Source organism: Octopus bimaculoides, chromosome 10 (assembly GCF_046866305.1).
Source record: "Octopus bimaculoides isolate indiv1 chromosome 10, ASM4686630v1, whole genome shotgun sequence".
NCBI classification, from domain to species: Eukaryota; Metazoa; Mollusca; class Cephalopoda; order Octopoda; family Octopodidae; genus Octopus; species Octopus bimaculoides.
Window position 1 is genome coordinate 82,685,273 of NC_142937.1, and position 17,749 is coordinate 82,703,021.

The 17,749-nt window shown below is 31.2% G+C and overlaps 1 protein-coding gene and 1 long non-coding RNA gene across 24 annotated transcripts in view; one reads left to right on the plus strand and one right to left on the minus strand.

Annotated features, from left to right (window-relative positions):
• The window catches only part of LOC106871599 (tyrosine-protein phosphatase Lar), a 591,306-nt gene that overhangs the window by 56,676 nt on the left and 516,881 nt on the right, over positions 1–17,749 (plus strand). The gene's annotated exons all lie outside the window — the stretch shown is intronic.
• Positions 271–17,749, minus strand: part of LOC128248925 (uncharacterized) — a 93,894-nt gene continuing 76,415 nt past the window's right edge. The window contains exons 2-4 of the long non-coding RNA XR_008265080.2: positions 12,736–12,876; positions 10,027–10,074; positions 271–6,044 (exon numbers count right to left, since the gene is read on the minus strand). This is a non-coding gene — a long non-coding RNA (uncharacterized LOC128248925). The remainder of the gene's footprint in view (positions 6,045–10,026; positions 10,075–12,735; positions 12,877–17,749) is intronic.

Sequence of the window (17,749 nt, forward strand, 5' to 3'; positions counted from 1 at the left end):
AGAAGTAGCAATTGCATTTTCTGATGCAAAATAAATATTCAAAGGTTGCAGTTGCTTTTATTAATGAAAGAGTGGGATATTTGCAAAATATATTGTCTAGAATATATTGTTTATTTAGCCTGCAGTGTTTTTCTTGTAACTATAGTTTCACATCACTGAATTTATTATGATAATTCAGTATTTCAGGTTGATCTTTTATGCAATTTATAATACATCTAACTGAAATACCAAAAAAGAAAATGGTTGACATGATGATTGCAGTAGTTGTGAAAGTTTGAGTCATGAAAAATAAACAGCTCATTTGTAATTGACAACACACACACACACACACACACACATCAATATCATCATCATCATCATCATTATCATCATCACAAGGCTATGGCCTTGCTAAGACACTGAGAGAGAGAGAGAGAGATACTCTCAGAGAAAGACAGGAGTCATGTTGTTGCATTGATGCTATCTGCATCATTGCTGTCAGCATTGATGTCAATGAAAGATATTTCTTCAAAGAAATTATTTTGCATAATCTTGCAGGGAGTATATATTGTCGGTGTTGATCTAGTTCATGTAAACTAGTTCAAAACAAGTGTTCTGGGTTAATTTTTAAATCTAGGCATATTTGAAGTCTAAGTAAAGAACAATTCCAACCTCCTAGGAAAGGTTATTCCATTTTAACAGATTTTGTTTAGAGAACTTACTGCTTGAACCAGTGGTTTGAAAATGATGCACAACCACAGGTTGGTATGCTGGGAAATAAAGATAGGTCTGCCATAAAAATAATAAAATTACATTTTTAAAATGCAAAAGAAGCAAACTGAAATTTGAGATGTAGTCTTGATATTTCTGCTTCATTTATTGATAATTTTCTGTACTTTATAGTATTTACATTTAATGTATGATATATATAATTTCCTATTTTATATATATATTTTTTTATATTTTACAAAGTGCATCAAAATATTTTTATGTATTTTAAAGTGCATCAATCAGTGCAAAAATTGTTTTGGAATCCCTGGCTTAAGTAAATGAAATATTTCAGCAGAAAAAAAATTTACATGCACTTCTGTGTTCCTTTAGAGTTACTGTAATAGTGCTCCCTTTTTAAATGTGCAGTTTAGTAAGAAGGGGAAGAATAGCTCCCGTGACCTTCTTCAAGGTATTCTGAAACAAGCTGAAGAAAGCTATTTTCAAACCTGGCATGAATAGTTATTCATGCAACACTGTACACTTCATGAAATTGCTCCTTCCTCTGAGGCATTTAGTAGTGTTAAACGAGACATTGGGTTAAATCAACCACCCAAGGAATGATTTTGTATAGGTTTCTACATAATTTATGTCTACCAAATTTCACTTACAGGATAAAATGCCTTACAAGTTGAAATCTCTGTAAGATTGTGACATTGTGACAGCTCTTTTCAAAATTCCAGCTAAGGTTGATAAAAATAAGCCTATCTCATGTACTGAGGCTGATAAATTCAAATGCTTGTGCCACCAGTATTTGTAATCTTGTACAAATTTTCAGACTCTGTTTTAGAGTAGATCTTTTTTTTTATATCAGAGATACTTGAAATAACCATTTTAAAAAGTTAACATTTAAGAACCATCTAACAGATACTAGAAATGCAAATTGGTTGTAAAATCCACAAGATCTTAAAACAAAACCTTGCTACAGCCATTGTATTTTGTTCTTTTGAATGATGCGCCCATCAACAACCTAGCTCATTTTATAATTCATTATGGTAAAGTGGTTACCAATTAGTGACCACATTGCATCAAACTACAAAGTGCATCAAACGATTCATATAAATACAATTATCCAAATTTGCAACTCTTACTTACTACACTTGAGAAAATGGATTATCACTGTTAAAAATCTGGGATATCTGATAAGAAGCTTGCTTCCCAACCACATGGTCCTGAGTTCAGTCCCACTTCATGGCACCTTGGACAAGTGTCTTCTGAAATCAACCAAAGCCTTGTGAGTGGATTTGGTAGGCAGAAACTGAAAGAAGCTTGTCATATATATATGTGTGTGTGTGTATTTGTGTCTGTGTTTGTCCCCCACCACCACTTGATAACCTGTGTTGGTGTGTTTATGTCTTCGTAACCTGGCAGTTTGGTAAAGGAGACCGATCAAATAAGTACCAGGCTTTAAAAAAAGTAAATAAGTAATAGGATCAATTCATTCAACTAAAGATTCTTCGAGGTGGTGTCCCAGCATGGCTACAGTCTAATGTCTAAAATAAGTAAAAAGTAAAAGATATGAGTCTTTGTGTATGTATTTGTGAGTATGTGCATGTTCTTATTTTCATTCTTTAAAGCATTATTCTTATGTTTGTTGTAAACTATGTAACTATGATTCTAAGCATAAATGTTAAATTCCATTGTTTTGTACAATTTTAGGATATTAAGCAATATAAATCTCCTAAATACGTTTTATTAAATCATGATTTTCATAAACGTATTTTAATGTTAGAGTATTCTTCCCTTAATGTATGAATTTTTATTCATCTATTTTAGTATAATTTTTATGGTAAATTTGTATTTTTTAACACTTAACAGATTACAGCTACATTGGCTGATAATATTCTACCTGGTTCCTCTGCAAAGATGCCACTTTCTTTCAATGTCTTGTGTAAATAATCACTTGATGTGTTCTGATAAGGACTGGCCTACAAAGTGTAATGTTCTCAGGCTAGATATAAAAGCTTTAGTAATATTTCTTCAAAGATGCCCCAGTTACCTTGATAAATTAAAGAAATCAGCATCAGAGAAAAAGACAGGTAAAATAGTTGGTCATCACCTAAGGCAATAAAGATATTCTCACACACCTATCTTTTGCTATATTTTATTAAAATATAGGAATGAACGTTGCTATTTATGATTCCTACTACAGCATAACTACACTATAGAGTTGGCAATGTTGTTACTTCATTAATTCCAGAAGTATCAATGACAAAGCTTGGTTTAATAAGATATAGCCTGAAACAAAACAGAGCTCATTAGTGGCTCCTTATACCAACTAAATTTCTATATCTTTTCTTGTTATTTAATCATTAGTAGTGAAATTATTTATTATTTAGTTCCCTATTTATATTTAAATAATACTGACTAAAACTCACTTTCTATCAAGCCAGTTCTACAAACTGACAGAAGCCTTAGAAAATATAAATTTAAGTAATAATTGCTGTCTGTTCAGATTTGTTCTTCATTATATTTCTGATTTGAGAAACTAGGGAGCCATATTTTTTAGATCAACATTTCAGTGGTTTTGATTATAATTAATGAAATTTTGTTTTATAATCTCAAGTGAATTTAAAATAATGGAAATGTTTCAAACAAATATATATATAAAAAAATTCATATTTAGATATTTTTGATAATGTTTCATTAAATGTATATATTGTTTTTCAAAACACATTTCATTACAGAACATAACTTTTCAATGACTATTCTGTTTGTACTGTTATTAATCAGTCATTAGTTTTAATTACTTGCTCAAAGATATTGATAATAAATCTGAAATTTTATTGATTATTGTATTTTTTTTTTCACTCCTATAATTTCACTTCAAATCTATATTATTTTATTTTCTTAAATTTTATCATGTGTGAAAGATTCAATCAAAAAGCTTAAAGGATCACTTGTGAACAATAATTTTTATTTCATTGTTATTATTACTGCTCTTATCTTTATTATTCCATTTAACATTTACTGGTCTGCGATTTGTACAATTTAGACAAATCTGATTGGCCTCATCCATCATAAGTATTGCTAGATGCATCAAGAACTAGAATTGCATTGCTCAGAATCTCTAAACAGGGTGACAACAATTTGAGTTTTATGGGTTTTTTTTTTTATATATATTGCTCAATAACAAATATATTATATCTTTGGCATTTTGCTGCCAACTGATCATTGCATCTCTTATATTGAAATTTAATTTTCTTGATTTATCTTGTGCAGTCTGACCTTAGATGAAACAAAATATATATGCATACACACACACACACACACTCACACACACGTGTATATACAGCCGTATGCATGTATCCATGCACATGCATACATACATGCATGCATGCATGCATTCATGCACTGTTCCTACAGTTCTTTGGTTCTCTCTTAGCTTCTTAATTATTTTTATATCATTTTATTGTGACATTGGCACTAGAGAAGTTGTCTATGGTGAACCTAATGATCCGTTTTACCTTTCATTTGCTTATTCCCTCTTACAATTTGATTTAAAAAAAAAAAATTTATATTTCGATGCCCTTCATATCAACAATTGCATTGTATGTGTGTATTTGTGTTTATAGTTGGTATGTATGTGTGTACTTTTCCCAAACACAGCAAAAGCCCTTCAGAATCTGAGAAACACACCTATTTGGCTGCTTTGTGTCTGATCTGAACAAACATGCTTATAAAGTCAAAATATTAGCCTGTTTAGATAAACCATTATGAAACTATTTCAACCAAAAATTATTCTTTGTTCATGAAATTCACAATATTTGTATAGAGTATACAAGATAAAGATAATGAAGACACATGTCTTTCATTTTATGACACTTTCAATAGTTAAAACCTATTAATGTTAATATTTTAATTAGCTATTTGTTGCTTCATCCACCTAATCTCTTGTTTGTATCATGTTTATATGATTATTTTCTAATTGGCTACATTAGGTACTTTTTTTTAATTTCTTTTTTAAGCTTTTAATTTTTAAGCTTGGAACGAAGTTTGAATGTTTTAATATACCGCAAATGAACTGAGTAGTATAAAGTAGCACACCAACACACTCCAACTTCTGGTCCATAGATATGCTGTCTCTTCCCCACCTCCTGTCCCTCTCTGTTTTTCACCCCCACCCCCACCCCCACCCTCCTGCTGTAGCTTCTACTTTTTGGAGTTAAACTTGTGTTACCTCCACTCACTCACTCATTCATTCGTCTCACTCATCACACATATTGTGACCCCCCCCCATACTAATCATATCCTCCAGCCTTTTCACCTTGAGATGTCAGCCTGCTAGAATTACCTACAGGTTCACTATTTTCCTATCATCATCGACTTGCAACTATTCTCTAGCAACGTTAACTGCATTGATCTCACCAGTGTTAAAACAAGGACTGTAGATATCAGATGTAGCACCCTTTCCTCCTGACCCACCGAACTGAATGAAGTTTTAAAAGCATCTTCATCAATAAGAGTTTGACCATGATCAAGTGATGTCTAACAAAATAGATTCCAATCCTAACTACCGAAATACAAGAATCAAATACAGAGCCAAATAAGCCAAGTATCTTCGATTCTGACTTTATTAAATTCATTACAGTTATTGTTACTTAATCTCAAATTGGCCCTGATTGAGCACACCTGTAATCAAAATCATTTCAGCCTCAACACTTACATGTATAACATAACCTCAACTACATTATCTAAGGTGTCATTTTTCTAAGGTAGCAGGGTGTAATGTGAGAATGATTTGACTGCTATTTCTGGCATATTGAATTAATACATGGTGGTTCATTTATTGGTTCATATCAAGAACTCTGAGACTGATGAAAGAAAAGCATGAAATCATTTTCTGATCAGATGCCTAGCTCAAATGCTTAGCAACCAAGAGATAATGGTTGAGAAAGCTTGAAAGACCTATGATTTAGTATCAATAGTCTCATGTATCAGCCTAAATGCTTCACTGTTTATTTGATCATAAATTATAGAAGTTTTATGAACAGAACTTTACAATAAATATTTAGTTAAGTTTCAAACTTATTAAACAATTGAATTTAACTCACTGCTGAGAATCCATAATTTTATTTGGATTAAAAATTGAAAACAGAAAAAAAAAATTATAAATGAAATTAAACCCAATAGTTGTTACACTGTGACGCTGGTCAATTGATCACATGGTCATAAATTCAGATCTTGCTTCAGTCATTGTCTAGTGCTTTTGAACAAGGTATAAACTCTGCTTGCTTGTGTTTGCCTGACTAAACTTCCTTCACAGTTGACTGGCTTGCAGTAGGAAAGGCATCCAGCTGTATAAAATAAAGAAACAATTGCTCAAACAAATAAACCATCCCAAATCTGCAAGCATGGTAAAACAGATGGAAAACAATAAAAAAATAGAATAGGAAAACAAAAATTTAATTGATATTTATTGATAACAGCATATTTCTTTGGGCACAATTCAATCAAAAATATTTACTCAGGCATTCTAGTTATTTCATGTATGTTTATATATAGTAGAATCAGTAGAGCATTTAACAATATTTGTTGTAATACTTTTGTTTTGAGTTCAAATCCCATTAGAGGCTACTTTGTTTTTTTACTTTTTTGTGATCAACAAAAAAGAAAAACAAATAAGTACTGGACATCCATATAATAACTATGCCTTCCCCCTTTTATTTTTTATTTGTGTCTTTGTTAGAAATTTATATTTATAATGATCTCGTGCAGTTTCTACTTTATGTTCTGGTGCATGTGTGTGTATATATATATATATATATATATATATATATATATATATATATATATATATATATACAATTTTTAAGAAATCTTTTTTTACTCTTCAATGTTTGAGTATATTTGTTATTTATGTTATTGATAGATTCTTTTGTTCTTTGGCATTTTTTTAGCCATTGCTGAGCACTGCTTTTCATTTAAATTCAAAGACCTAGTCATTGATGATGTAGTAATACTAATAAAATAAACATTTCTAGGGAATAGTAATTTGTTTCATTTGAGGAAATCACTGTTGTTGTTGTTGTTATTGCTGTAGTAGTAGTAGTAGTAGTAGTAGTAGTAGTAGTAGTAGTAGTAGTAGTAGTAGTAGTAGTAGTAGTAATGTCTGCTTTCCAACCAAACCAAGCCCATCACTTGCAAATATATGCAACCTAGTTGCTTGTACCATTATAGTTGCTTTCATTATTGGTGCCTTATGCAGTCATCAACAAATAGAGACACTCTCAACTCTCACAATTTACTCAATGGAACATCAAGGATGTGAGAGCAAGAGGGAGCAAGCACTGGAATAATGTGAAATGAAAACCTTGCTCAAGGATGCAACATGCCACCCGATCCAAGAATTTAACTCTTGATCTTACGATTATGAGCCTTACACCCAATACACTAAGCTGTGTACTTCCACTGCACAACTAAGTACATGTCTGTGTACCTTGTATAGTTATTATTGAATGCAGTTTAAAATTTTAGCCAAGGTGCTATCAATGAGGTTGGTGTTTATTACTTGTAGTACGGTTGTAAACACTGGGTGATTGTTTGGGATAAACTATAGAAGCACGGTAGAGCCCAAATGTACACAGAAATGAAACCCTTTTGCATGCATTCACTCAATGGCTGAGTATAGCTGATTCCAGGATTTATGTGGTTATTATTACATTTAGGACATTATGATATGATATGAAGAAAATTTGGTTGCTATTTCTACAGGTTGAGTGAACACATAAAATAAATTCTTTTATTTACTTTCTTTATGTCTTGCCTAATCAGCTTTTATTTTTCTTTACTAGTTTCAGTTTGAGAGCTGCAGCCATTCTGGGGTAGCAAAAAGTTGTTCTACTACTTAACTGCTAGACTTCCACAGAGTCTTAACTAATTCAGTAGCAAACATGTGTTTCTGTGCATGTGTACATATACATACTTATACAAAGGTGCACCTTAATGTATGCTCAAATTGTGCAATTCTAGGCCAGGATATTTGAATAAGAACAATATCTTAACCTTTATGTCACTAACCATTCTAATTTAATGCATAATCTTTTGTGCTATTAGCCATCTAAATATTATGTTACTTGCTTCGCTTACATAACTTGATGTCCTGACCAACACAGTAAAATTGGCAGAATTGTTAGAGCATTGAATAGAATGCCTTGTGTATTTAATCTAGCTCCCTGCACTTTGAGTTCAAGGTCACCTTCGGTTTTCATCCTTTCAGGGTCATTTAATACTATAGTACCCCGTCAAGTACTAGAATTGATTCTTCTCTCTCTCTCTCTCTTTCTTTCTCTCAGAATTAGCCTGGTTGTGCTGAGTGAAGAGTCATGAGAAACTACTTACTACACACTTTTCTCAATAAATGGAGAAGGGTTGAGTGAGGGGGCCATCAACTTTTCACTGAATATGCTAGGGGAACTGTTCACAAAGAGCCAGATGTGTAGTACAGTATGGAACAGAAATATAGAATTAAGAACGTGTGTGTGTATGTGTGTGTGTGTGTGTGTGTGTGTGTGTGTGTGTGTGTGTGTACATGTGTGTTCCCGTTCAAGCATTTGAACAGTTTGGGGTAAAATGTTAACCTACAGCTGAAAAGTAAGTATCACTTTCTATTACATGATGGAGTGTTTTACTGTAGAATTTGACATCTATCTGTAATACCAGTTTCTCCTGAAAAAATTCTAGCAAATGTTCAAATATTTAGAAACATCCACACATACACACTTACTCTCCCTTTCTCTCTCCCTCCTCTCTCTCTCTCTCTCTCTCTCTCTCTCTCTCTCTCTCTCTCTCTCTCTCTCTCTTTCTTTCATTCTTCAATCCATTTTTTTTGTTTTTCTAGCAGAGGTTGAATGATTTTTGCAAATTTAGATATTTGCACCTGAATTGTTAAAGCAAATAGTTTGGATGTTCTTCCTTCCATGAACTATTCAAAGATGAAGTGAATGTAGAGACTTAAATTTCATCTAGAATGACTAAAGAAGGATAACGCCTTGCCATAGGGTCTAAATACATATAACTGTTATCAATCATCAAATATTTTCACTGCATATTTAGCTTCTTAATTTCCTTTTTACTTTTATAATTTTTTTTTTTGCATACTATGAAACAGTATATTTTGATCTTTCTAGTCATTTCATTATAGATGTATCTCACTATATTTTACTAGTGGGCATCGTAAAGTTAAGATAAAGTTTGAACAAACCATATCCATAACCAGTTTTGATTCCTGGTTGTTAGTGTTTCACTTCATTTATAACATTAACATGTTTGACATATACAATTTCATTCTTTCTTCCTTGAAACTCAATAATACTGATTACAAGCCTCTCTACAGTCATTCAGCCTGCTGACCAAATAGAAGTCCTTGTTATATTTGTTGCCAACAAAAAGGTTTTGTTTTTTCATACAAAAGGCAGTGAGACATGAATAGTGAATAGAGAGGTTCTACAACAATTATATGTGAAGTGAATGAATAAATAATAATAATAAGTTGATATGGTACCTCTGGTAGATGTAGGCCAAGAAACACTTGAGAGAATATGGTTAAATCATATCTGAAAATATTGATTTTCACAAAAACGATAGCTACCATAAGATGACATCAGATTACAATATATGTAGTTTAATGTTGTATTACAGACCTGTCTGTACCAGCATAGAATAAATGGATGCTAAAACTATGTGAAGAAAACAACTAGGTTATTATTATCAAGCATATAATAGATAACTTGATATTCTATTAATTGGGTTTACTTCTGGTTTAGCTATTATTCAAATTGAAATTAAAAATTTCATCCATCGCATTATATGGTTTTAGTTTTATTGAAACTGTGTTTAACTTTGGCTGTTTATTCATATTTACACAACAGATTCAGAATTCAGTCATAACGGCAAAAAATTATTCAAATACTGATTTTTCTTTTTTTGTTGGAAGCAAAGGTGGATTATATTTTTTAACAGTCTGTCCATACAACACATTGTTTCATTCACCACCAATACCACCAACCATGTTTTCTGGTGTCTTTCAATTCTTTTTGAAGCATACTATAAATGAGAAGGGCATGCTAGCTTCTCACTCACATCATCTCCATTTTCTGAAGGAAACGAACACTGTGAATGGTCCCCCCACAACCCTCTTAAAGTGTAGTATAGCTGATTCTCAGGAAGTGTGTACATGAGAAAGAGAGAAAGACAGAGGAGAAGTAGAATCTATTCTGGTATTTGAATGGTAAAAATGAAACATAGTTTTTTTGAATGATAAAAAAAAGCATAGTTTACCTTGACAAAATTTGGACTTGGAACAGTTACTGCAAGGCTCTGACAATTCTGCCAAACATTCACATTAAAATGTTATTTCGTTTTGAGAATAATTAAAATCTATGATAATATTAGTCTCTGACATAACTATAGAAACACAAATTTTAGTGTTTGGATGAAATATGCATGTAGATCAGCCTAGTAGTTCACCAGTACTTATTTTTATCAAATCCCAAAAGTATAAAAAGAATTGTCTGGCAGGATTTGAACTGAGTTAATATTGTCTGTTCATCTTCTGGATAAGTAAATTTATAAAAGCACTTTACAAATGTTTGAATGATTTTACATAGATTGTTTCTTTTGCTTCAGGATAAAATGTAAATTATACCCTGAGAGTGGCATATTAAGTAGCAGTTGAAATAAAATTTTAGATATTTTACTTGCTACAAGTTACTGAAGTTTTAAGATATTTATGTCAGTTCTTTAAAACCCATCTTTATTTAGATGTAGGGAAATGAATTTTAGCTTTTGGGTGTTTAATCAGTTTTACTGAAAATATCACAGTTATTTATAAACATTATTAGTTATCACTATTTATGAATATATGCTTAGAAAACAATCATATGTACAAGGAAAATTATGTGTGTGTACACACACACACACACACACACACACACACACACACACACACACACACTCACTCACACACACAGATCGAGAGAAAAACAGACATGAAAATTAATGTAAGATTGAATACAAAACTAAGTATAGCTGCAAATATAAAAAGTATTTGAAAGAAATACAAAGATAAAACCTATATATTCTAATTACATAAATGCTCTAACACATTAACACACTCATATATTTCATAGGTAGGTATTTTTGTTGTACTAAGTGAACACTGCAACCTACCAAAGATGGTAAATTTTCTTGTAATAATTCCATTTTTATATCATTGTCAACTGTCAAGAATTTAAATCCACTGTTCTTGCAGTATCATGATATAGAAATCTCTACCCTTGTTGTTATAGCACTATGTACTTTGACATAACAGTGCTGTCTCTCTTGGTGTAACAGTGATAAATACCTTTGTGTTACAAAGGTAATAACCATCTTGATGGAGTGATAATTGCATTGGTGTTATAAAAACACCTATCTATGTTGTCATAGTAATATGCATCTAGATATTATATATCAATCTTGGTATTATACTAATATCTGAATTAGTGTTACTGATATTGGCATTAGTATTATAGTGATATCAACTTAGGTTTTATAGTCATATCTACCTTGGTGTTATAGAGATTTATACATTGTTGTCAAAGTGACTGATTTCTATCTTCATGTTGCAATACATACCTTAGTGTTACGGTGATACCTGACTTATTTTAATAAAATTAACATAAGACAACGAGAAAATCTCTGTATGACTGTTTGACCTGCAATAACTACCTAATTCTCTGATATTTTTCTTGAAGTGTGAATAAACTATTTTGTTTCTGCATATGCTATTTGCATATACAGATTTCTAGTATCTAATATTCTTTAATAGTATGGAATCGTACGGAAGAAGTGGAAGATGATGGGCAAAAGGTCATATGGTCTTTACATTCTGAGTTCAAACCTCACTAAGTGAATAAAATAATACCTGTCAAATATAAAAAGTGATATAATTGGCTATACCTGTCCCCTCCTTGAATGTACACTGTTATGCCTTTGTCAGAAAAGAATCCCTTTTAATAATATATATTTACAAAATAACTTTCTGATATTTAAAATTCCTGTCTAAATGTTTGATTTGGATAGATTTGTTGCTAAATAACACACTTTATTTACTTTAAATGAATATCATTCACTGATATGTTCTGTATGGTTGTAGATATTTCTATATGCTTTAATTTTAATTTTGTTATATTCATGTGTGCGTATATATATATATATATATATATATATATATATATATATATACATGTATTTATATATACATATATGTATGTATATTTTTTTTTAAACATACTGAATTGGATGTTTTACATGCCCCATCAGTGTTAGATTCTTTTATCCTCACTCACTTAATTTGAATTTGAATTTTATTACATAATACTTCTTAGTTAATTCTTAACTATTAATCATCAGTCACCATCATCCAATTATTGTCCATCCTATAAAAAAAATTAAGCTGACTCTTTCATTGCAGATAGAGCTTTACTCACTTAGCTTTAATCTATCTTTGAGATTCCCATTATATATACACAGGATGAATATATTTGAATAAATATATTTAAATTTACAAGCATATATTCAGCTAAATTGTGAATTTTATTGATTTATATAAAACTTGGAAGAAATGTTATTGCATGCACGATTATATTGGCTATGTTATTCAATGGAATTTTTTTTTTTATGTTAGTCACTGAATTTTAAATTAAGATAGAATTCATTTCAAAGATATTTACTTAAAGATTTTTATTTAAGAGAGCTAACTGAAAAATTATTCAAAATAGTTTTTTAAAACATGAATCTACTTTTCAAATTGTTTTGATTCGGTTTTTCATTTTAGTTAAAATTTCCATATCACACACTTTTAAAGCTCTGCTTCTTCATTCGTAATTCATTATAGAGAAAAATAGACAACCGATATCTTTCTTGTCGACTGAAACAACGCTGAGATATTTAATGGCCTTAGATTGAGAAGTACTTCTGATGAGTGTCTGTAGCTTGATCTCTTACCTCATTTAATACAACAACCTGGATGTTGTTTGCCTTTATCCAAATCTACTTTCTGCCAAAATTTGGGCTAGGTTTCCAATTTGAAGATAACTGCAAGCTCAGTTTCTTTACTTGTCATAAGCACTCCTCTTCTTCCTCTGGCTAAACCATAAAAATAACAATAACAGTTACAAGTACTCTTTTAGTTGTTATGAACTTTCAGAGAAACAAACAAGCTTGCTTGCAAATACAAATTTTGAACACTTCACCGGTTTGGAAGTTCAACTACGACATAACAGATGGATTTAGCTCCTCATAATCACCTTGTAAATACATTTCTTGTCACTTTGTGTGATGTCATGCCTGTGATTCATTGTTATTTGTGGTTTTTACAAATAAATTTTCAATCACCCTAAAATATCTTAGAAGCTTTAGAGTGGAGCCAGTGATGATGGTGGTAGAAATATTGCAACGCTGTATTGGAAAGCAGGGTGGATATTATAAAGGGAATTGAAAGAAGTGAGAAAATGATAAACAGAACAGATGTGCTTGGGATGAATTGCTCTGCTGGTGCAACAATTTTAAAGAACAAATAGTGTATTATGTAACATCTAAAAGATTCTGTGCCTATATAATTCCGTGATAATTAGTAAGGAATGAAGGTCAGTGATGAAAGAAATAGAAAAACTGTGTGAATGGATGACAGCATCAACATAATGATGTCTTAATTACATTCAGAGAAAGTCATAACTCTTTTTGAAGATTTAAAGGTAAAAAAAATTAATAACATGTTGAGGAAGAAATATTTATTGTTGCCTGATTGATTTTACAGGCTTGTACAGCATAAGGGTAAGTGATGAAACTGTTAAAGCTAACATGGAAGTGATAGGTGAGTTTCATAAGTTACTATTGGAAATTATTGACGAAAAGGCGCTCTCTGTGTTAACTCTCAGAGTTGATGTTCAATGTCAATAAAGATAGAGTTGTAATAGAAAAATTTCTTGACTATACATACACTAAAATGAAAAATATATACCTAACTCCATTTTCTCTGCCAGAAGCACCGGTATTAGCAAGCAGGGTAATACCTGAATAAAGAAAGTATCGTAACATTATCAGATCTGAAGATCTGGTGTTTCATTGGGATTATGCAGTCATCTACATACTGATTAATACATGACATACTATTATTTGCTGTAAGTGTAAAGATTATGTAATCTATAAAGGGGCAGGTGTGGCTGTGTGGTAGGAAGTTTGCTTCCAAATGACTTGGCTCCAGGTTCAGTCCCAGTGTGTGGCACCTTGGGCAAGTGTCTTTTATTATAGCCTCAGGCTAGCCAAAGCCTTGTAAGTGGATTTGGTGGACAGAAATTGAAAGGTGTGTGTGCCCCCTCTACCACAGCTTGACAACCAGTGTTAGTGTGTTTATTTCCCTGTAACTTAGCAGTTTGGTAAAAGAAACTGATAGAATAATTACCAGGCTTAAAAAATAAGTACTGGGGTTGATTCCTTCAACTAAAATTCTTCAAGGAAGTACCCCAGCATGGCCACAACCATATGGCTGAAACAAGTAGAAGAATAAAAAAGTAATGAAAAGACAAAATTGCATTATTGAACATGCTTGGTACCGAATAGCAACAAAGTGAACCATCAACTGGCTGCTAATATATGTGCGTATGTGTGTATATCCTTTGTTATACAATTTTCTTTATAATTTGCAATTTAACATTTTGATATTTTTTATCATTTTTTTTTTTTTTGTTGAACATTAAAAGATGATGATGATGATGGCGACGATGACTCTTTGTATTTAGTTAGCTCTTTGCTTATTGGCAATATAATTTAGAATTTCTGCAATGAAAGAGGCTGGTTTATGATAATGAGATTTTTTTTCCTTCTTCTTCTTTGGACTGGACAAATTAGCTGATGGTAACTTACAAACTGATGATTCATTGTTAAGAATTCATTAACTAGGAAATATGAAATGATGAAATCTAAATTAAGCGGGTTTGGATTGGAAAATATAACATGGTTGAGTAAAAAAATAATTAAAATATGATTAAGATCTATAGATATACTCTGTAGTACATACATAGCATAGAAACAAAACGCAGTTAATGCACCAGTAATTCATTAATTATAAGTGTTCTAAGTACAAAGATAGGTTCTCTAACATCTCACAAGCATTAGAAAACATTAAATCTATTTATATGGCAACAAAAAATCAATTTCCCTGCATGGATCTATATGAAAACAGGAAATCTATTTTTTAGTATGGATCTTTATGAAAACATGAAATCCATTTTCATGTGTAGATCTACATAAAAACAAAAAATTTATATTCCAGTATGGATCTATATGATAGCATAAAATCCATTTTCCACTATGGATCTATATTATAACATGAAATCGATATTCTTTTATGGATCTGCATAAAAACTTGAACTCTGTTTATCAGCATGAATCTATATGAAAAGTTTAAATGAAGGTTTACATATTTGATGTTTGTGGATGTTAGAATTGGTAGAACCTTGGAGTAAAAATGCCTTGTATTTAATTATAAGATTTTAGGATGTGAGATGAAATCCCTACAAAATTAACTTTATCTTTTACCCCTCCAGAGTTAATAAGTACCAGTAATAAACTGAGAGTCAGACTATACTCATTTCTATAAATGTGCGGTTGTGTATAATATAAAACTTATATTTCATTAAACAAACCTATCTAGTTTTTGAAATAATGACTGACAGCAGTAAAAGAATAAAAGAATTAAGCAAATGAAAGCCCATATGTACTCATATTGAGCTTGTACTCATACGTACTCGTATTGACTTCTAATCAACCTCCCACTGAATGACTCCTGTTTATGTTATACTTTAGATTTTGAAGGGATTACACTTCCTGCCTGCATTTAAAAGTATGTGTTTTATGTATGCCAAAATCTTGGTATTAGTAATCAACAAATAGTGCATGAACCAGTGATAGGACCAGTATTGTTTAAATATGTGATGAGAATCTAAAAATAGTCTTCACTGGTGACCACTATAAATCTTTTTGTTAGTAAGTATGGATGATAATTTTGGACAGTTTGCTCTGATTTGAGATCATCACTGCAATTCATAAAATGGCTGTACTTCAGAATTTTATATCTGTTATGGTAGGAAGATAAAGAGGAGAGAGAGAGAAAGAGAGAGAGAGAGAGAGAGAGAGAGAGAGAGAGAGAGAGAGAGAGAGAAGAGAGAGAGAGAGAGAGAGAGAGAGAGAGAGAGAGATCTGTCATCCTCTTTGTCAATCTACAATAGTTTGTGTGTGTGTATATGTGCATGTGTATGTGTGTGTGTGTGCACACGTGCATGTATGCATATTTATAAGAGAGAGAAGAGAGAAAATAATTTGAAATGGAATAGATTTCCCTGGTACTGTCTTCAGGATAAATGATAGTTAATTTGGAGCATTCTCCTACTTCCACTTAGCATGACTTACCAATCAGTTTTGTTAAAGTCTTAATGAGCTTTGAATATCTATTATTTCAATACAATTTTATTATTTAGCACAAAATATACAGCTAATTATTCATTTGTTTTTGACTGATTTCATTAAGTTGGTATCTGAATTTAAAAACAAAAAAACAAAGACATTATTCTTTATATGGAAAATATAATACGAATGAATTTAAGGACTTGAATGTGAATGAATCTCAATTTAATGAAACAAAATACAATTACTGAAGTAATCTTATTGCAATTTGTTAAAACATGAATAATTGGCAGTTATAACCTGAAAAAGAGATAATCCAATTTTGATAATGGAGTTACATGATTGAAAAAAAAAATTCAGAAAATAATTAAAAATGAATAGTCTTCCATTTTCTTATTGCATTTAACAAAAATGTTGTTTTTCAAACAATCACAATTTCCATTCTCTTACTCATGTTTGTTGTTAATACTGTTGTCGTTGTTGTTTAACCCCTAAAGTTAGTCTATGACAAAAGACATTCCTAAGTATTACTGTCCCATCTTTTTTTATAAAGAAATAGTGTATCTAGGACTATATTATTTAGTGTGCCAATGTACCTTGTTTTCTTTTTAGATTGCATCATGTAATTTAAAAAGAGATTACCCTTCTATGTCTAACAAGAGCTCTTAGATATACTTAGGCTCATGTCATTGTTGTTAGTGCCATTTAATTAGTACTGATACTAATTGGTGGTGCTCCTTGCAGGTTAGACCTAGTCAAACAGATTATGATAAAAGGTATTACAACTATCACTAATCTATATTTTCTAGTCAGTGTTAAATTGTATTAAATTGGACATTGAAGTTCTTCCTCATTTAAAATGGAAGGATGTGATTTGACAATTATTTAGCTTTTTCTAACAGCTCAGACAATTGTATAAAGACTCCCCCAACTTTCCTAAGGTTGACTGAACAGATTGAGCTATTAAAATTACTTCTTTATTATAATATATTTGCTCATTTCATTTAATCTAGCACTTCTGAGATGAGCTCATCGAAAAATTTTTTTGTAATCTTAGTCATTTCTGTGCTCTGATCTTAACTTTGTGCTTCATATTGCTTACAAAACTTTATCTCCCGTTGCCAACACCATTCTATGCAGCTCACTTGTGAACTATGTTTGAACCCTTTTATATCCTTCTATGTCCAATCACCAAAAGAGTTAGTGAATCATAGTTATCGCTTGCCTGTTCTCCCATTTTACAGATTTCCAATGAGTCATATTCGCTATTTTTTATTTATTCATTCATTTTCGCCTTTGCAAGTTCTCCCATCAGTTTCTGTTTGAAGGGAAAATAAGTTGAACTCTGTAACTTGTTTACAATTATATTTTTGCAAATGAATATTCTCATTATCAGTAATCAAATTATCAGCAAAATTAAACTAAGATGTATTATATTCTTTCTTGGTATAAATAAATAAATAATTTACTTTCTGATTAATTTGCATTTATAGAAGAGTTAACCAACACATCCACTCCTCACAACAAACCCTTCTCCTTCAAAAAAAAAAAAAAAAAG